At 44.9% G+C, this 22,040-nt stretch overlaps 1 protein-coding gene across 5 annotated transcripts in view; it reads left to right on the top strand.

Moving 5' to 3' along the window:
* Positions 1 to 22,040, top strand: part of KLHL29 (kelch like family member 29) — a 605,712-nt gene that overhangs the window by 122,110 nt on the left and 461,562 nt on the right. Inside the window, exons 3-4 of one of the 5 annotated variants that reach the window (XM_084623311.1) lie at positions 6,447 to 6,565; positions 11,712 to 11,828. The exons of 3 other annotated variants lie outside the window; for them this stretch is intronic. The gene's annotated coding sequence lies outside the window, so the exon portion shown is untranslated. The remainder of the gene's footprint in view (positions 1 to 6,446; positions 6,566 to 11,711; positions 11,829 to 22,040) is intronic. One more of the 5 variants, XM_084623314.1, reaches the window with a different exon arrangement.

Here is a 22,040-nt window from a genome sequence, read left to right as displayed (position 1 = left end):
GCACTGTCTGAATGAGCCTGTGAGCCCAATTAGCAGCAGAAGCAGAGCTAACACTCTTCACCTGCTGTGCTTACCAGTCTTCAGATCAGGAAAGGATGGGAATATATCAAAGACTCAGGGACGGAGGGAAGCTTAGAAAAGGGTTGGGAAAGGGTGAGTGAAACAGATATATTATGGTTACTGTGACGTTCCCCTCTGGTGTTATCTGGACTGGTGATCTGCTAGGTCACTCCAACCCTTGACTCTGGGAGCCAGCCTTACCCTGCTCTGCTGTGAGAACCCCCACTCCTGGGCTGTTCACGCACAGCCTCTGGCATGCAAGCTGCTTTTTGGATTGTGCAACTGAATGACACTAACCAATATGTCTGGTCCCAGACACAACCCTAGGAACCTCCATCTTGCAGTGTCCAGTTATGCTCACTGGACACTGCAAGCTTATATAAGTTTGTCAGTTTAACAAAGAAATTGGTATGTATCCCAAGGGGGGGTCTCTGACATGCTTTAAACCACATGTACTGCTTCAGGTAGAATAAACAGATGTATTAACTACAAAGATAGAATTTAAGTGATTATAAGTCAAAACATAACAAGTTAGATTTGGTCAAATGAAATAAAAACAAAACGCATTCTAAGCTGATCTTAACACTTTCAGTGCCCTTACAAACTTAGATGCTTCTCATCACAGGCTGGCTGGTTGCTCTTCAGCCAGGCTCTCCCCTTTGATCAGCGCTTCAGTCGCTTGGTGTGATGCCTGTAGGTGTAGGTGGAAGAGAGAGAGAGCATGGCAAAGTCTCTCCCTTTTATCATGTTTTTTCTTCCCTCTTGGGTTTGCCCCCCGCCCTTCAGAGTCAGGTGAGTATTGCCTCATTGCAGTCTCAAACTGGCCAAAGGAAGTCCAACAGATCCTTTTGTTGCTGCCTAGGCGAGCATCCTTTGTTCTTGTGAGGCTGGGCTGGGTTTGTCCCATACATGCCCTGATGTGGTGTGAACTGCCTCTCTGCTCTTGGAGAGTTTTTGACTGGGCTTATTTTAAGCCAAGAGGATACATTTTCAGTCTCATAACTAAATACATGAAATTATAACCTATAACATTACTATAACAACAATGCTCAGTGCATCATGAGGCTTCCAAAGACACCCGACATGACAAACGTTGCATTGGATACCACGCAATCATTTTACAAGTATGAACGTGGTGATGCTGGGTGTTCCCCCGAAGTACAGAGTGTCAGTTACTAAAAGAGAAAACAGAACAAACAGTGACAGAAAATGGAGATCTATACAGATGGGTAATGTATTAGACCTAGGAGAGATGTTACTACAGATCATGCAAAGGGTTAAAAATAACAGTTTCTGAGCTTTCTGAAGATGTGCCACCCAATTGCAGCTCTCGTTGTTTACTGTAAAGTGTGTTGGGGAGACTGTGGGTGAAATCCTGGTCCCACTGAGGGCAATGACAGTTTTGCCATTGACCTCAGTGGGGACAGGATTTCACCCCAGGTCGTCTGAGGAATTAGCATCAGATTAGGAGTCAGGTGATATTTGTTTCTTTGGCAGGTTCTGCCATTCATTGTCCCCAACTGCTTTGACAAGTCACTTAATCTTTCTGTACCTGTGTTTCCCCAGCTATAAAAGGGAGATGATTGGTTAATATTTGTAAAATGCTTTGGAGATATAGAGTGTCCAAGCAGTATTAAGCCAACATTTTCCTATGTTAGTAACCATGCCTGCTACAGCTTTGTGCTGCATGAGCACTTTACAGAAGGTTGTTATTCATAATATGGTCAGATAGACCTCTTGCGGCCCTAGGAGCATTTCTGTGCATTTTTATTGATGCCTGCTTTTTAAAACTTTGTCTGTTTTCTGAGATCATAGAGTTTCTGCAACTGCATCTGCCAACCTCTAGCCAGCTACCAGTTAGAGCCCATACATCACTGATCAGCTTGGCAATAGTGTAAATAGAGAGGCATAACCTAGCCTTAAGCAGCTGGATTGTGTTGAATAGAGAAGGGTACTCATGAATTCCCAATGCCTTAATTCAGTCTGGGTGAGAACAACTTCCTCTGTGGCCTTGGGTTTTTCCGAACATGGGTATCTAAAGCTAGACCATTAAATGAGTGGCTTTGTTTTCCATAGGGGCCGAGCATCCTTATTTCCCATCTGTAAAATTGATATGATAATAATGCAGTGTCAGAAAAGATGAGAGTTAATCCCTCTTTCCAATTGGTTTCAGCACCAGCCTGCTTTTCAGGTACATGTTCTTTGTTCTCAGTTTTCCAAAATGAATTTAATGCTCCAGATCCATGCACAGAACTGTCGCACTAGCAGATATCTCACCACAGTGAAGTGTGCAGAATTATGGCAGACACTGATCAAATACAGAATTGGTGACCATGAACTAGCAGTGGAAATTGGGAGGCACAAAAGCACAGTGTAAACCCAGGGAGGAGTGACTTCTGCAGTGTGACAGAGAGGTTGAGATAGAGGTACTTGCGCCTCCAAAATACAAGGAACCACGAGAGAGGTTTCCTCAGATCATCAGGAATCATACCCAACTGTAAAAAAGTGAAGGAGAAGCTGTGCCTGAGTCTCAGAAAAAAGAGAAAGATGGCATTGTACTAGGCAGATCATTCATAGATTCCAGGGCCCGAAGGGACCATTGTGATTATTTAGTCTGGCCTCCTGTATAACACAGACCATAGAACGTGTTGTGTCCCCCCCCCCCCCCAAAAAAAAAAGCCTGATGTGGAAGAAAGGATTTGAACAGGGGTCGCCAACCTCTCAGAAGAGCGCTGTGACTACTGGGCTTTCAGATATTCTGATGTATGGCTCTCTCCTGTTCTGCTCTGAATAAATAATTTAAACGACTGAGTGGGCCAGAGAGAGAGAATTGACTCTAGTCTGGTGGTTCAGGCCCACACCTGGGAGGAGGCAGATCCAGGGTCCTGCCCTCCTGCTCCAATGAGCCGCTCTACTCCTCCCACCCCGCTTTGTGTGGCGTGAGCAAGCGCCTAACTTATTCTTACAAGAAATCACATAGGCATGTAAATTGCCTGACACCAAGAGTGGGGTTCCCGGTTGTGAATCATTAACCAGAGATAAGCACCTCCCTGCAGCCTGGCCTTAGGTGCCCGTTTCCATGAACGGGGTTTAAGACACACTGGTCTCACTGGCCTCTCCTATTGGCTAGCTTAGGTAACCATGTGTGGTGGCTTTTTTTTTTTTAATCCCATTCTCTCTCCATGCATTGTAGAGGAAGCGTAGGCACCTAACTCAGACTTCGTGGATCTCAGCAGACTCCTGTGATTTGCTAGGTGCCAAAAAGTTAGCTGTTGCAATGCTCAGCATTGCAGCACCTAAATTCCTTTGTGGATCTGAACCAGAGAAACTTAGGGCTTTTCTACACTTGAAACTCTGCAGCTGCACCATTGGAGCTCTTCCGTGTAGACACTCACTACAGCAATGAGAGGGGTTCTCCCATCACTGTGGTTAATTCACCTTCCTGACAGGCAGTAGCTAGGCCAACAGAAGCATTCTTCTGTCGACCTATCATTGTCTACACCAGGGGTTAGGTCAGCTTAACTACGTCACTCAGGGGTGAGGATTTTTCACATCCCTCTCGTAACGTAGCTGGATTTTTAGTGTGAACCAGGCCTGTAGGTAGGTTTACACTTTGAGCTAGAGTGTAATTCCCAGTTTGAGGAGACACACGTGCTAGTTTTCAAAAAATAGTGTAGCCGTGGCAGTGCGAGTGGCTAGCCACCCAAAGTACATCTACATTAAAGACCCTAAACACGTCCTTGGGGTGGCTAGCCCTTCTCACCCCCATGAATATGTCTTCTGTAGCTGGGAATTACACCCCATATCAAAAGGTAGGCATGCCCTTAAGTGACTTGCTCAAGATCACTCGAGAAGCCTGTGGCAGAGCAAGGTTTGAACCCATATTTCCCAAGTCCGGGCTAGCACCAAAACCACTGGGTCATTTTTTCTTTATATCTTTAAACCTTGCTCAAACTCCTGTGGCCCTGTAGATTGTGAACAATTCAGGGCAAGGCACTTTGTCTGTAAAGGCTGTGCATGACTATTTACTTTGTCAGGAGGAGTGTTCGTTTTTAGTTTCTCATGTGTTCCCACTGTTCTTGGCTTGCTCAGATGATGATATCACTCTCAAAGCACTGGGCAGAAGCGCGTCTCCCTTTCCTCAGAAATACTGCAGGAATAGCAGCTGCACTGGCAGGAATCTTTAGTTCTTCCCACACTGCTGTGGTATGGCGTTAGGAGCCAAAGACCAAGCCTGAGATTTGAGCTCTGGTCTTATTCATTGTAGTCACGTGGGAAGATGTATGCTAAAAAGTGAATGTGCTGTGTCATTCTTTTAGTCACACAAGCCAAGAAACAGTTCACTCCTGTTTGCTCACAGGCTTTGCATAAAAAGCACAACAAGTGAGGCAGATCTAGCCTAAAGAAGAAGAGACTCTAATGTTAGCAAAGCATGTCATAGGGGAAGTGAAAATAAGAGATTGAATGCATCACTTCCAGGTCACTTGTCAAAACCAGCCTAGGTCAGTGGAGACCTGAAGTCCTTGCCATCTGTCAACTGTTTCTTGTGACTTGTGGTATAGGAAATGAGTTGTTGGCATGACCACATCACAGAAGTGAATATGACAATTAACACTTTTTTGGCAGCCTTTGAATACAGCCAAAAGATTGAATTATCAATTCATTCCCTCTGCGTTCCTCTGTAGAGGGGGCCCCTCAATCAGACATGTAGTAGGGGATTGTACATCCTTTCTGTTATTCCTCTCCTGTGAATCCATTCCCACCCTTTTCTTTCACCTCGAGCACCAGCCATGTTGGATCTCTGCCACCTCATATTTCCTGGCTAAAGTCACTGTGGCGTCTTGTTTTAGAATGTGCCTGACTCAGTTGTTGATCTCTTGCAGAAGTGAAATTGTACAAAAACAAAACGTATTGGGGTTTTTAAAAGGGAAAAATATCTGTTGCTTAAGAATAGTCTCCGTGGAGGAAAGAGAAAGTGAAAAGCATTGATCTCTCCCAAGATAAGTAAGTAAGTAAATAAATCAAAATAAAATAAAAGCTTGTTGGGGAGTTGCCTATTAGATGACACAATTGGTCAATACTCTTTGCAAAAGAGTTACATTTGGGTTATTTTGATGCCTGAAAAGGTTCTATAAACTATTTGCAGGGATACCTTATTTCCACTCCATGTAAACACATAAAATTCCATTCCAGTGTGGCTGTGAAATTCTAACCTTTAAAAGTTATGAGCTGTGACAGAGAAAATTATAAATTCCCATTTGTTTTGTTCACTTGTGTGTGGAAATTCTGTCTCAGCCCAAATTACATCAAGTCCTCTGTATCTTTGTGAAGCTTTTTTTCTTGATTTGCTTGCAGCTGGTGTGTATAAGTACAAATTCAGTTACCGCACCTGCAGTAAATCAGCAATATATAAATGTTTCCTAACTTAGGAGGAAATCCATTAGTGCTTGAATTCAAACCTTTAAGTGACTCTTGTTTCCTGATTGTTAGGGTACTATAACTTTTATGTGTGATTTTTAACATGTTCAGAAGTGCTAGGCCAAGTACAGAGAAAATGAGCATCTAGGTGACAGTTGTTAAGGTACTTGAAGAGCAGTATGCTCCTAATAAAAAGGGCTCTGTAAATAGAAGCTAAACCTGGTTCAATGTAGCAACTCTTGTTTTATATATATAATACTGTAGTGGAAAGTTATAAATAGTGACTGATCAGGCCTGAATCCAGCAGCTTTGGGCCTTGTTTGTACTTCTTCATCCCAAGGCTTTTGCTGCAAAGGTAACAATAATGATAGGCCACTGTGTCACTGAGGGCTAGGAAAAGATCTTGGAGAAGGAGAGTGGAAACCAGTCAGTACTGATAAACAAGCTTCCTTTTTTTCTCAGTTAGTGTTTTGCTAGGGCCCAGAGCTCTGAGTCTAGGATGGATCAAATTTCTCTGCTTCTTCTTCACCTTTCCTGACCCAGTATTAGGATGTTGAAGGCTTCCCAGTTTTAGGGGAATGACCAGAGAACAGGTCTAAATTGCCTCAGAATGTGAGTTTGAGAACCTGAAACTGTCTTACATGAGAATGTGGGTTTTAGGCTCATGGGATACATTGAGCTATTCTCATCAGACTGGTGAATGAGGGAACTGTTCCCATGTTGGGTTAGAGGAGGGAAAGACCTAACAGGGACCTTATGACAATACGACTCCCATAAATGCTCCTGACATGCTATTCCTATAGTGTCCCAAAGCAGGATAAACCCACAGGTACTAGTCAGCAGTCTAGTGGCTGAAGCACGGCACTAGTAAGACATGGGTTCCATGCCTGACCTGGATACTGAGTTCCAGTATGACCTTGTGTAGTTGTTTTAAAGCTAAATTGTGCCCTTGTCTTACTTCCTCACAGAGGGGGAGTAAGGCCCATTCCACCACACTGCTTGGCTAAGACCCATATCCTCTGGGCCGGTGAAGAGTGTAGCTCCATGCTCTCTGGATGCTGTCTTTGTGAACTAGAGGATAGCAAAGGTGAGATTCAAGGCCTTGTCTACCTTTTCCCTCTTTCTCCCTTCCTTCTGTCCCAATTTGCCAGCCAGTGCAACTTGAACAGCACAAGGAAGTAAGCAAGCTGCAGCTCTTTCAGGGCTGCAGGAAGTTGCTTCCCCTCCTTTTTTCCCACTCCAGAAAGTGTGGGAGAGCATGGAAGGACTAATTCTGATACATTTAGGTCCTGGGGCCGCTCCTGCGCCTCCTTCCCCGGCCCCCCCACTTGTCCCCAAGGGCTGAGAGTGAACACTCTGTCCGGGATAAATGGCAGTGGAAATCTGGCTCCATTTTTTCTGTACAGTTTCTCCCCCTCACATTCTTTTAATTTCTCACTCCCATTGTTATCAGGCCCACCTTTCAGTTCCCAAGGGAGTCTGTGAAAAGTATTTTTATTTATTTTAGCTTTGGTTCCATTTTTAACTTCATCTCTCCCGTAACTTTTGTTTCCTACAGCTAGTAGTAGAGACTGGTAACAAAGCCTGTGTCTCCTGACTCCTATCCATGAGATTAAGTTGCGTCACTACTGTTAGTCTGCTGGCCAATGGCGGAATCATGACCTTGGCTGCCAAAGTGTTCTAGGTTAGCAGTCCACTGGACTGCTGATGTCCTGTCTAAACTCTCCCAAGGGACAAAGTTCAATCAGCTTTCATTTCTAAGAGTATTACCAGTATATAATACTAATCCTATGTAAGGATATTCTTAGCCTGTAAGGGGACTTAAAGTAGATTTTTGGCAGCAGAGATAACCCTTTTGAGGTCCAAAGTTTAGAATATATCACTCTGGTACATAGACTTTGTCATAGTCAATAAGCCAAATGTACCTTTTTAAAAATTATTTACAGTCTAGTTACTAGTTACAATCATACTGCTCTCCTGGTGATTGGAAAAATCCATCTTTGCCCCATTAATGAGGCCTGCAGCACACAGGTGCTCATAGTTAATATGCAGTGAAATCTGAGCTATTGCAATTCCTGGGCAGTTACTGCTGGTCCAGATTGGTTTGGTGTTTTTCTTAAATAGAGACCATTATGCCTTGAATTAAAAAAACAACAACTGCTGAGTGATTGATCCTCCAGGGCACTTTTCTTTATGTTACACCAGTCTCTTGTCTGTGGGACAGTAAAATGTGCATTCAAATAAAAACTGAGTTGGTAGGTGAAATTTCAGTTCTTCCAGCCTTGACAGTATAATTTTGATTTTTTAATGTTAAGGGGAAAAAACAACCCTCTTCATGAAATTGTAATAGATTCTCTGTAGCACACCCAGGGTGTAGTCAAGACTCTCCTATTCCTGATTTTATTTTTTAAACCAAATAATTAGAAACATTCCCTGGGTCACTCAAACTCTCAGAAAACTATGGATTTATTGTGGCTATAGGTATTATGCTATTAGGGAGGGAATAGGCCAGGGTTCCTGTTAATTCACAACCCTGCTCTATACCCTTTTCCTTCATATTATGTTACCTGCCTCCCCTCAACCCTCTGTTTGTATCTGTCTCTCTCTTTGCATATTGTGGGTTTTTTTTTTAATTTGTTCTTCCCTGATATGCCGCTCTGCTGTGTGCACTAGAAGCAGCAAAGTGAAATTGACTAAAATCGTGATCTCTGAAGCGCTGGCACAGAGTGCTTTCACAGATTAGGATTTTAGTCCATTATATGCAGCTTCTACCAGAGCAGAGCAGTGTAACAAGGAAACACAATGCAGGAGCCAGAGGTTGCGGCTCCGAACCTTAGCCGCAATAACCTCTGCGCAAGAGAAGGTTAGTAGGTACCTTGGGATGCACTTTTTGTATAACGTTTGTTTTTGTTGAACATGTTATACAGAGTATCAGAATTTAAAATATTTAAATTTACTAATTAAATTTACTACATTTAAAAATATTTAAATTTACTAATTAAGTGGAAAGGAAGAACTCTGAGAGGTAGTGGGGAACCACCTTCTCTTCCATAGATCACACTTTTTGATGACATATCAGAAAATATTCTTGTTCAAAAAAACATTAAGTTTTGGTGTTGGGAATGCTCCATCTGTCTGACCTATTTGGTGCCATACAGACTCTCCATTTCTCATCTGCTGTCCTGGTTCTTTCCTTTCCCATATTTATAGCATTATTATGTTGTACTGGAAGCTGAAGGAGAGAATGGACTTAAATTTTGCTCTCTTCTGAATAGAATTGCAGTCACAATTGCTCAGTTTCATACTGCTGCTATAGCCACTGCATGTAAAACACCACTGTTAGCAAGGACAGGATCTAGGTCCTGGTCAATTCCATAAGCTTCTCAAGCTGCAGTTTATGGGGTATTGGGAAAATGTGAGTTTAATGCAATCTAGTGTCATCTAATTAAAGCCCTCAGGAAATGTGTGCCCTACACTGATTTTGAAAGAGCCATTTTAATGACCACTGTCCTTTTAAAAATTTGGTAATGTTATTAGAGGCTATCAAATATAGGATAAACACATGTATAGTGCACAGTTTTTCATCAATTTAAGGACATTTAGTTTTGTAAATATTAACACAGTCATTGTTCAGGGCAACTGCACCTTCTATTTCCCCTCAGTGGTCTAGCAAGGGCACCACCCACTGTCAGGCTTCCAGCACCCCGCTGTTGCCTTTTTGGGTTAGGACCCTTGACTGGCCCTTCTGACTGGGTTATTTCCAGGCTTCATAGTTCCCTGCCTTCAGTTGTGTTATTCCCAGCAGAGACAAGCTGCTCAAAAAACTCCTGCTTGCTTTCTCTTCAGAGATTGATAACAGAGCGATTGTCAACAGTAATAAGTACCACACAGCTCTTTCTTAAGGTAAAAAAGCACTACAGAGAAAACAGATTAAAACAATTCAAGAACCCACATGCATGCTAATAAGCTTATCATGGTCCACCCCACTCCTAACATGGATTCTGGAAGGAGCAGTCCTTCAAATTCTCACACACAGGAATTCCTTGTGGGTACGAGTTCACCGCAGCTTCATCTCAGAACAAGCACACAGTCTTACGGGGCCTCAGTAGGCCCAAGCCTTTCAATCCTTCCTAAGGATTGGAGCTCTCTCCAGATCAGGTATCCTATCCATTTGCTGGATCAGGAAGACGATCCTGAGCCAGGGTAAAACCAAGTTATTTATTCAAAAATCCTTCCTTTGTCAGTTGGTCTCTGGAGAATCCAGTTTGAACTATTATGTGAGCACCTTTCTACAGGGTGGCTTCAAAGGGCTGATAACAGTGGAAATAGATTAGCATCCCACTCCTGCTAGAGAAGGCACATACAATGCCACAATAACATATACACAATTGCCTTTTTAATACTATGTTACCCCAAAGGTATTAACTCGAATTAGGCAAGGTTAAACTTCATTGAATTAAGTTAATCTTAATTCTATAAGGTTTGTTTAGGATGCTACAGGATATGGTCAGTCTATCACAAACACCTTTTATTGGCTATGTTTAAATCCTGTTTTGAGTGTTTCTGTTCTGTAGTATTTGGGAGTAGAGGGAAGCAATATCCATTGTGAGAGGAAATTCTCTCACAATGATGAAATATTTCTCTAGCATAGGCTGGGGTTTGTACCAGTGTCTGTCTCTTTCTAAAATTCAGAGAATCTTACTGCTGTTCTGGCCAGATGCTCCTACCTTCTCCTGCAGGCTCATTCCTCCTCCTTTTAGCACTACTGTGTCCGACTCCTCTTCCCTCTCTGTTCCATGCAGCAGTTTGGCATGTCTTCCCTCCTGCTTCCTTTCTAATTTATGATGTATCGCTCTTCCTCTTTCTTTGCCTCGGATTCTTCCACTGATCCTCTATTACATTACTTTTCACACTAGCATTCCTTCTCACCATTTAGCCTCCTACATTCTGGCCCTCACATCCTCAACTGACCTTTGATCCTGAATCAGTGCTGTCATTCATGAAAATGGCCACTCATTCATCTTCATTCCACCAGCACTGCTCCTTCTCTTACTTTTTTTATCACAGAATTCCCCTCTTTCTGATCACTGTCCTATTTCTGTCAGTATTGTGTGATTCCCTCCAACACCTAAACGTTCTTCCTGCCTCCTCTGTAACTTCTAATCTAATGCATCAGCATCCCTGAGTTCTCTGCTACTCATGTTCCATTCCTGTCCTCTGTGAACTCCACAATTGCCTCACTGCACTGTCATCTCACAAAACCCGGCCTTGGCTAATCCCTCTTGCCTATTTTTTCTGTTCCTACTACCGTACAACCAAATGCCACGAGAAGAATCATGTGACCCTGTAGATTTCCTCCATTACATGCCTGTTTTCTTCTTTTATCACTGCCCCCTCACTCACAAAGCAACTCTGCTTCTCCCTCATTGAGTTCAATGCCTGAAGTCCCCATAACCTGTTTGTCACCTTCAGCTACCTCCTCAAGCCCTTTTTCCCCCTACATCATCTCTCTCATATCCACGATCTTGCCAACATTGTAAAGGAGAAGATTGGCAGGATCTCAAATTATATTTTTCTGTCCCATTTACTCCCGTCTACTATCATGCTCCTCTTCCAACTTCCTCTCCTTACATTTTTCTCAGTTACCAAACTTGAGATCTTCCAACTCCTCTTTTCTTCCAACTCCTCTATCTGGCTGCTTGGCCCTAGCTCCTTCTCCTTTGTCCTGCTATCCTTTCTACTTCCTCACGCTGAACCTTTTGTTTCTCTGTGTACAAATATACCTTGGTATCCTTGGAAAAGCTGACCATTTTTTCTTTGTACACAATCTCCTTTTGTCCCCTTCACTTATAAACATGTCTAGCACGTTGTCAACAACAGCCACATGAACTTCTTCACTGCAGATTCACTGCTAGTTCTGCCCCAGTCTGCCATTTCCCCTTGCTACCCCATGTGCACTGCTCTCACCAAAGTTCCAGTGGACTTCTCCAAACTAGGTCTGGAGGCCTGAATTCCATCTCCTTTTACTTTTAGGTTGTTAATCTCTCCTTCCTCCTTGGCATCTTGTCTGCTCTTGGTTCTGCAGCTCTGTCTTCTCTTCATTATCCTCCAGTCTCTCCAGCCACATATTCTCTATCTGCTTGGGCAGCAATTTCTGTTCTTCCAATCTCCATCTATTGGAGTCCCTCAGTGTTCTTCACCTCCTCTTCTTTTTCCTCTACATTCTGTCTTAGGGTGACCTCTTCCTCTTCTCCTCTGCTTTGAGGAGAGACTGACAGAGCAGCCTGGGAGATAGGAGGAGAACCAAGATAGAAGAGTGATGGAATGTCGGGAAGGGGAAATTATCAAAGGTATGTATATAAAAGGTAGTTAAAAGGTCAAGGAAGGTCTGTCTGGATGTATTCCAGTCCTTCAGACATAGCCAGGAAACGATCACTCGGGACTTGGATAGCGGTTTCTCTAGAGTGCACAGGGGAGAAGGCAGGCAGAGGGGATCCAGCAGAATCTCCAACTTGTAGAAATATTTACAACATAAATATGCTTTAGATTAGTAACCAGTTGCCTTAACGACTGTTGGATTATACTGTAAATTGATGTGTAATGTACCTGATGGCATATTTGAAAAATGTGGTAAATGAAGGGTTCTGATGGGAGTTCACTCTTCCCTCCCTAAATAAAAGCATGGGAGGAAGAAAAGGAGTTTTGCCATAGGGGTATTTTTGTTGACCGTCCAGGCCAGTGATAACTCTGCTTGCATATGCACTTTTCTGACCCATAGGTCTATTTTGGGTTCTTTGTGGAACCATTTCCGTGCTAGTGATCATGAAGTTCTTGTAGTGAATCATCTGCATTTGGGATTGTTAACATGTCTTGAGATAGTTCTGCACACAAACTTTTGGTTCTTCCTGATATAACAAGAAGGGGACAGCAGTAGGGTACCAGTCCTTTTCCTCTACCCTGCACCCTATAAAATTGTTGAGGCAAAGTGCCGAGAGGCTGGGCACCACATGGGAAAGAGACAGAGGAAAGAGTACAAGCAGTTAACCCCTGACACGCACACTAAGATATTTTAACCGTTGTCTGATTCATTAGATAACGATGCTATGTCTCCAGCAGGTGTATGTAATTAAAACTTGGCAGGTTCACTTTAAAAAAATGCAGACATGCTGCATTTTCTGTTAGCACTCTTGATCTCTGCTGGCTTGCCTGCCATGCTATCAGTGCTGACCTGTGACAACGGGCCTCTCTTAATGGAGTTGCAGGGCAGGGCAGGGGAGGTGGCTGTTTATAAGTATAAAGGAAAATTTAAGCTTATATTTAACTTTACATTAAAAATGTGTCTAGGCCTTTCTTCTTTGCAAATAACCTTCAAAATGTAAACCAACATAATTAATGCACAGTGGCCACCAGGGCTGAAAGCTTATCACCGATTTCATTTTCCTAACGGTTGTCAGTCTCTCACAGTCACCCAGGACTGGCCTTCAAGGTCTGGAAATACTATGGCCATCGGTCCCTTGATTTTTAGGAAGACCCAAGATCAGTTCACAGCTGGACAGAGCAGGGATGCCCAGGGTACTGCTGATAGAACTCAGGTTGGTGTTTGTGTAACACCGATAGACCCCAGTCATCGGGATTGAACCTGGGACCTCTGGAGCTTAGTGCATGATCCTCTACTGCACGAGCTAAAAGCCACCTGGCTGTTAGCTAAGGCTGTAGAGCAAACTCCTCTCTCTCTCTCTCTCTCTCTCTCTGCCACTAGATGGGACAGAACACCTGTCAAGGTTCCTCCCCCACTCTGAACTCTAGCGGACAGATGTGGGGACCTGCATGAAAAACCTCCTAAGCTTATCTTTACCAGCTTAGGTCAAAACTTCCCCAAGGTACAAAATATTACACCCGTTATCCTTGGACTGGCCGCTACCACCACCAAACTAATACTGGTTACTGGGGAAGAGCTGTTTGGACGCGTCCTTCCCCCCAAAATACTTCCCAAAACCTTGCACCCCACTTCCTGGACAAGGTTTGGTAAAAAACCTCACCAATTTGCTTAGGTGACTACAGATCCAGACCCTTGGATCTTAAGAACAATGAACAATCCTCCCAACACTTGCACCCCCCCTTTCCTGGGAAATTTGGATAAAAAGCCTCACCAATTTGCATAGGTGACCACAGACCCAAACCCTTGGATCTGAGAACAATGAAAAAGCATTCAGTGTTTTACAAGAAGACTTTTAATAAAAAATAGAAGTAAATAGAAATAAAGAAATCCCCCCTGTAAAATCAGGATGGTAGATATCTTACAGGGTAATTAGATTCAAAAACATAGAGAACCCCTCTAGGCAAAACCTTAAGTTACAAAAAAGATACACAGACAGAAATAGTTATTCTATTCAGCACAATTCTTTTCTCAGCCATTTAAAGAAATCATAATCTAACACATACCTAGCTAGATTACTTACTAAAAGTTCTAAGACTCCATTCCTGTTCTGTCCCTGGCCAAGACGACTACAGACAGACACAGACCCTTTGTTTCTCTCCCTCCTCCCAGCTTTTGAAAGTATCTTGTCTCCTCATTGGTCATTTTGGTCAGGTGCCAGCGAGGTTACCTTTAGCTTCTTAACCCTTTACAGGTGAGAGGAGCTTTCCCCTGGCCAGGAGAGATTTCAAAGGGGTTTACCCTTCCCTTTATATTTATGACACGCCCCCCAAATCTCAGCTAGGGTGAAACACTGGCTGGGATTTCTTCCTGGAGCTCTAGGAAAACAGAATTAATAAGACACATGCATCTCTAAATATACTACCAAGTACATAAAGACTAACAATATTTTCCACATCTCAAGGACGATTTTAACCAGTTGATTCTGGGAAACTTTCACGGGAGAGTGCATCAGCCCCTTTGTTAGAAGCTCCTGAGATGTGTTGGATGTCGAAATCAAAATCTTGGAGAGCTAAACTCCACCGAAGAAGTTTTTTGTTAGTTTCTTTGACGGTGTGAAGCCACTTTAGTGCAGCATGGTCGGTTTGCAGGTGGAAACGCCGTCCCCAAACATATGGGCGTAGCTTTTCCAGAGCGTAGACAATGGCATAACATTCTTTTTCAGTGACTGACCAGTTGCTTTCCCTCTCAGACAGTTTTTTGCTGAGAAACACTACAGGGTGGAATTCTTGATCAGGTCCTTTCTGCATTAAAACTGCTCCCACACCACGCTCGGATGCATCTGTGGTTACTAGGAACGGTTTGTCAAAGTCTGGGGCCCTTAGTACAGGGTCAGACATGAGTGTCGCTTTAAGCTTGTTAAAGGCCTTCTGACACTTTCCGGTCCACTGAACAGCATTTGGCTGTTTCTTTTTGGTTAGGTCTGTCAGTGGGGCAGCGATTTGGCTGTAGTGCGGTACAAATCGTCTGTAATAACCGGCCAAGCCTAAGAAGGATTGAACCTGTTTCTTTGACTTTGGGACAGGCCACTTTTGGATAGCATCCACTTTGGCCTGTAGGGGGCTGATAGTTCCTTGACCCACCTGGTGTCCAAGGTAAGTCACTCTGTTTAGGCCTATTTGACACTTCTTAGCCTTAACAGTTAGTCCTGCCTCCCTTATGCGCTCAAGGACTTTTTGTAGATGTTCCAGGTGGTCTGCCCAGGAATCCGAAAATATGGCCACGTCGTCAAGGTAGGCGACTGCATATTCTCCTAATCCCGCTAGGAGACCATCTACAAGTCTTTGGAAAGTGGCGGGTGCATTTCGCAGCCCGAAAGGGAGTACATTAAATTCATACAGCCCGAGATGTGTGATGAAGGCTGACCTTTCCTTGGCAGATTCATCTAGCGGTACCTGCCAGTACCCCTTGGTTAAGTCCAAGGTAGAGATGAACTGGGCCCGTCCCAGTTTCTCTAATAGTTCATCTGTGCGTGGCATGGGATAGTTGTCTGGGCGAGTTACAGCATTTAGCTTACGGGTAGTCCACGCAAAAACGTATTTCCCCATCTAGTTTGGGAACTAGAACCACTGGAGATGCCCATGCACTTTCAGAGGGGCGGATTACACCCATCTGTAACATATCCTGGATCTCCCGTTCTATAGCAGTTTTAGCTTGAGGAGACACCCGGTAAGGTTGGACCCTAATTGGGTGAGCATTTCCTGTGTCAATGGAGTGGTATGCCCGTTCAGTCAGTCCTGGGGTGGCTGAGAACGTTGGCGCGTAGCTAGTGCACAGCTCCTGGATCTGCTGTCGCTGCATACGCCCAAGGGTCATGGAGAGGTTCACCTCTTCCACACCACCAGCACATTTCCCTTCGTAGTAAACACCTTCAGGCCACTCAGCGTCGTCTCCTCCCTGGGCTGTAAACTGACAAACCTTTAATTCTCTGGAATAAAAGGGCTTTAGAGAATTAATATGGTACACCTTAGGCTTTCGGTTGGAGGTGGGGAATGCTATGAGATAATTAACAGCTCCCAGGCGCTCCTGGACCATGAATGGCCCTTCCCACGATGCTTCCATTTTATGGGCCTGGAGCGCCTTTAAGACCATGACCTGGTCTCCTACTTTGAAGGAACGCTTTCTGGCATGTTTATCATACCAGGCTTTTTGCTCTTTTTGAGCATCCTGTAAGTTTTCTCTAGCAAGGGCTAAAGAGGTTCGGAAGGTGTTTTGTAGGTTGGTTACAAAGTCCAGAATGTTAGTTCCTGGAGAAGGTGTAAATCCCTCCCATTGCTGCTTCACCAACTGCAATGGCCCCTTAACCTCACGGCCATATACAAGTTCAAATGGGGAAAACCCTAAACTGGGATGTGGTACAGCTCTGTAGGCAAAGAGCAACTGCTGCAATACTAGGTCCCAATCATTGGAGTGCTCATTTACGAATTTACGTATCATGGCCCCCAAAGTTCCATTAAACTTCTCCACCATGCCATTTGTTTGATGATGGTAAGGAGTGGCAACCAAGTGATTTACCCCATGAGCTTCCCAAAGGTTTTTCATAGTTCCTGCCAGGAAATTAGTCCCTGCATCTGTGAGGATGTCGGAGGGCCAACCTACCCTGGCAAAAATGTCTGCTAGTGCCTGGCACACACTTTTAGCCCTGGTGTTGCTTAGAGCTACTGCTTCCGGCCATCGGGTGGCAAAATCCATGAAAGTCAGTATGTACTGCTTTCCTCTGGGTGTCTTTTTCGGAAAAGGACCCAGAATATCCACAGCTACTCGCTGAAATGGAACTTCAATGATGGGGAGTGGTTGTAGAGGGGCTTTGACCTGGTCTTGGGGTTTTCCCACTCTTTGGCACACCTCACAAGACTAGACATAGGTAGAAACATCCTTGCCCATTCCCTCCCAGTGGAATGACCCCCCCCAAACGGTCTTTGGTCCTGTTCACCCCAGCATGGCCACTAGGGTGATCGTGGGCTAAGCTCAAGAGCTTGGCCCGGTATTTAGTTGGAACTACCAACTGTCTCTGAGGATGCCAGTCTTCCTGGTGTCCCCCAGAAAGAGTTTCCTTGTATAAAAGTCCTCTTTCTACAACAAACCTGGATCGATTAGAAGAGCTGAGAGGCGGTGGGTTGCTCCGTGCCGCCGTCCAAGCTCTCTGGAGGCTTTCATCTGCTTCCTGTTCGGTCTGGAACTGTTCCCTTGATGCTGGAGACATCAGTTCCTCATTGGATTGGGGACATAGGCTTGGTCCCTCTGGAAGCGATATAGGGGATGGAGCTGTTTCTGTTGACTGTGAACCGCTCTCCGCTGGTGCACTATGTTGGGATTCAGGCTCCGGCTGAGCCTCTTGTGTAGGGTTATCGGCTGCTGCCAGTTCAGGTTCAGTGGGGCCCTCTGGTGTTGAGGTTGCAAGTACTGGATTCAGTGCTGGCACGGGGTCTGGTGTTGGTTGTTTGGCTGGTTCCGGTTCTGGGACTGGTTCCGTCTGGGTCTCTGGGACTGGATCCACTACTGCTGTTGCAGACATTGGCCTGGGGTCCGGGTCCATCACCTCTGACCGGGTCCTGATAGAAGTTTCCGGAACAGAGCTAGGCCTCACGGCTTGTTTAGCCTGGCTGCGGGTGACCATTCCCACCCTCTTGGCCTGCTTCACATGATTGGCCAAGTCTTCCCCCAACAGCATGGGGATGGGATAATCATCATAGACTGCAAAAGTCCACATTCCTGACCAGCCCTTGTACTGGACAGGCAACTTGGCTGTAGGCAATTTGAAAGAGTTGGACTTGAAGGGTTGAATCGTCACTTGGATCTCTGGGTTGATTAAATTGGGGTCCACTAAGGAAGCATGGATAGCTGACACTTGTGCTCCAGTGTCCCTCCACGCGGTGACCTTCTTCCCGCCCACACTCACAGTTTCCCTCCGCTCCAAGGGTATCTGGGAGGTATCTGGGCCTGTGGACCTCTGGTGTGATTCCGGTGCAATGAACTGTAATCTGTTGGGGTTCTTGGGGCAGTTGGCCTTTACATGCCCCAGCTCGTTACACTTAAAACATCGTCCAGCTGACGGGTCACTGGGGCGAGGTGGGTTGCTGGAGAACAGGGTGGTGGGACGATAAGGGGTCTGGAGGGTTCTTTGGGAGGTAGGTGGGGCTTTGGGCGGCCCCCGGTAATAGGGTGTGGTCTGGGGTGGTCCCTTCTGGTCTCCGCTCCAACTGCGACCAGTTTTCTTCTTCTCTGCCACCTCCACCCATCTGGCTCCAATCTCTCCTGCCTCAATTACAGTTTTGGGTTTCCCATCTAGGATGTATCTTTCTATTTCCTCAGGAACACCCTCTAAGAATTGTTCCATTTGCATTAGGAAGGCAAATTTACTGGAGATTCAACACTTGCTCCTGATATCCAGGCATCCCAATGTTTCACAATGTGGTAGGCATGTCGGGTAAATGACATGTCTGGTTTCCACCTTAGGGCTCTGAACCTCCGACGAGACTGCTCGGGTGTTATCCCCATTCTGACTCTTGCCTTGGATTTAAACAGTTCATACTTGTTCATGTGTTCTTTAGGCATTTCAGCTGCCACCTCAGCTAAGGGTCCACTGAGCTGCGGCCTCAGCTCTACCATGTATTGGTCAGTAGAGATGTTGTACCCAAGGCAGGCCCTTTCGAAGTTTTCTAAGAAGGCCTCAGTATCATCACCTGCCTTGTAGGTGGGGAACTTTCTGGGATGGGAAGTGGTACCTGGAGAAGGATTGCTAGGGTTTGTTGGTATATTCTGCTGGGCCTTTATCCTCTCCATCTCCTCCACATGCTTCCTCTCTTTTTCCTTCTCCTTCTCCACATGCTTCCTCTCTTTTTCCTTCTCCTCCTCCACATGCTTCCTCTCTTTTTCCTTCTCCTCCTCCACACGCTTCCTTGCCTCCATTTCCCTCTTGTGGGCAGCCTCCTGTACCTCCTTCTCCAGCTGCATGAGTTCTATCTGTCTTTCATGTTCCCTTTGTTTTTCCTCAGCCTGAAATTTGGCTAATTCCAGCTGTAGTCGAGCCGAGGATTTGGCCATTCTAACCTCTCTGTTTTTAACTAACTTTACACCCGAGGTTTAGAAATAAACAAACAAAACTTGGCTGTAAAATTTTGCTGTGCTGGAATAGAATACCTATGCTCTGATAGTGATTGTCAGCCTACAGAAAAAGACAATTCCCTTGTCTCTGCTCTGGGCCCAAATTAAAGCAAAAAACCTCCAACTACTTGGAAACCTGCTTACCCAGCCCAAAGAAAAAAAAATTTCTTTTCAAACCTGTGCTCCTTGTAAAACAAAAAAAAATCAAAATCCTAAAAAAAACCCTGCCACTTTTGTCTCCAGGCAAATGGGTAGAGCACACACCCCCTATTTACTTTTAGGAAGAAAAGAAAAAAAAACCTCTGGGTTGGAAGACTGTGAATTTCCCTGCAGGAGTTAAGTACCCTGCCTCCAGGCAAAGAAAACCTGCAATTCACAAGATAATCCCCTTTTGTCTCTGCTTGGCCACAAAGCAGAGAGAAACCAAGCTGCTTTCAGTTTCAAAGCTGCTTTCTGGACTTCCTAAAAATTCCTTTTTAAAATCTGTATTTCTAGTTCAAAAAATCTCAACTGGATCTCAAAATGATTTCAGGTTAATCCCACCACTGTGCCACCATGTCAAGGTTCCTCCCCCACTCTGAACTCTAGGGTACAGATGTGGGGACCTGCATGAAAAACCTCCTAAGCTTATCTTTACCAGCTTAGGTCAAAACTTCCCCAAGGTACAAAATATTACACCCGTTATCCTTGGACTGGCCGCTACCACCACCAAACTAATACTGGTTACTGGGGAAGAGCTGTTTGGACGCGTCCTTCCCCCCAAAATACTTCCCAAAACCTTGCACCCCACTTCCTGGACAAGGTTTGGTAAAAAGCCTCACCAATTTGCTTAGGTGACTACAGATCCAGACCCTTGGATCTTAAGAACAATGAACAATCCTCCCAACACTTGCACCCCCCCTTTCCTGGGAAATTTGGATAAAAAGCCTCACCAATTTGCATAGGTGACCACAGACCCAAACCCTTGGATCTGAGAACAATGGAAAAGCATTCAGTGTTTTACAAGAAGACTTTTAATAAAAAATAGAAGTAAATAGAAATAAAGAAATCCCCCCTGTAAAATCAGGATGGTAGATATCTTACAGGGTAATTAGATTCAAAAACATAGAGAACCCCTCTAGGCAAAACCTTAAGTTACAAAAAAGATACACAGACAGAAATAGTTATTCTATTTAGCACAATTCTTTTCTCAGCCATTTAAAGAAATCATAATCTAACACATACCTAGCTAGATTACTTACTAAAAGTTCTAAGACTCCATTCCTGTTCTGTCCCTGGCCAAGACGACTACAGACAGACACAGACCCTTTGTTTCTCTCCCTCCTCCCAGCTTTTGAAAGTATCTTGTCTCCTCATTGGTCATTTTGGTCAGGTGCCAGCGAGGTTATCTGTAGCTTCTTAACCCTTTACAGGTGAGAGGAGCTTTCCCCTGGCCAGGAGGGATTTCAAAGGGGTTTACCCTTCCCTTTATATTTATGACAACACCACACACAGGAGGTGTGTGGGTTATACTTGCTCCCTGCAGTACATTGCATGGAATTGAGCCAGGTTCTCTGCTGAGCAGCCAGCGTGACCTCTGACCTCAGGCCAGCTCAGGGATAGCTAGTAATATGAGAGGCAGCATGGGTTAATAGAGTAAGAGCAAAGGAATAATCTCTGCTCTAATGCAGTTTCCTGCTGGGGTCACTAAGTGAGGCAGACCACCCTGCGATTTGGATCGGTAGCCATATGGTAGCAATTCAGCTGTGTAGCCTGTAAGTTTACTGCTTGTGTCTGTGCCCGGACTCTGATTCTGCATGAGGTCTGACTGCATGCGTGTGCAGGGTAGTGTTAGGCTCCAATGTTTGCTCACTGGGGAGGCTTCATGGAGAGTAAGGTGGAAATAATGTTGTGTGACAGACCTCAGGACCATCTAGTGGGACTTCACCCAGCTTGCTGTCAGTTCCAGCAGCTCAGCTGGCCAGCAGCTCCACAAAAACTGGATGATACATTGTGTTGTGTGGCACAAACGAGCAGACCCTGAAAACAGATTACCCTATTTGAGTGTGAATTGTTCTGGAATTGTTTTATTTCTAATTATTAAGGCAGAGTGGGTTGTGAGCTGGAGGGCAGCCAGAATCAGTGTTTATATATATAAAATCTTTGGGAGGTTGGGACATGAATGGACTGCTCAGCTGGTGGCTGGATTGATGATGCACAGGGACGTCTGTGCCAGATTTCTCCAAAAGCTGATGTCTGTAAAATCCTGAGTCTGGAAATTGTTGCTACTATCAGACCCATGAAGTGTTGCGTGGAGCATGGAAGTGAGATCTACGGGAGCACCTGTCATATAGTTACTTTTATGCCTTTCTTGCGTGCCAGGTTTTTCTAGCTATTCTGTTTTTTCTGCCAAACACGTTACGCTCTTGACGCTCAGAACCAGTAGTGTTGCAAACATGTAGTATGTTGGTTTAAGCATCCCTTAAAACCTTTAATTCAGAGATCCCCAGACTGTGGGGCATGCCCCCCAGGGGGGCATGGAGGAATGTTTGGGGGGCATGGTGTGGCCCTGCCCAGCCTCCCTGGAGTGGGTAGGTAGGGAGCACCACCCAGCCCTGCTCCGCTCCCAGCTGTGTTCCAGCCCCGCCCCTAGTCCCAGACCCGCCTCCAGCTGCGGCCCCAGCATTGGCCCCCTTACCTCTGTCGGCATCCCCTGTACGGACAGAGGTAAGGGAGGGTATGATGCTGAAAAGTTTGGGGACCACTGCTTTAATCGTTCTGCAACTGGTCAGCCCTCTTCAGACCATGGGCATATCAATATCGGGTGTCTAGTTGCACACATTGAAACCATCAGTTTTCCTTTGAAAGCACCATTTCACATTCCAAGAGTATATGTTAATTTTCTGTCTTTTGTTTATGGCACACCAATCACCGTAGTATATAGGTACCAGGAGTTGTATGACTTGATACGAGGAGGCTGCTTCAGGAAGCACATCCCTTGTGGTGGTCTCAGATGATACATAACGGTTGCATCATGTTCCAC

The sequence above is a fragment of the Lepidochelys olivacea genome (assembly GCF_965140295.1).
Source record: "Lepidochelys olivacea isolate rLepOli2 genome assembly, chromosome: 3".
NCBI lineage: Eukaryota > Metazoa > Chordata > Testudines > Cheloniidae > Lepidochelys > Lepidochelys olivacea.
The sequence above is the reverse complement of the archived record's forward strand: the minus strand, read 5'-3'. Positions and strand labels throughout refer to the sequence as shown.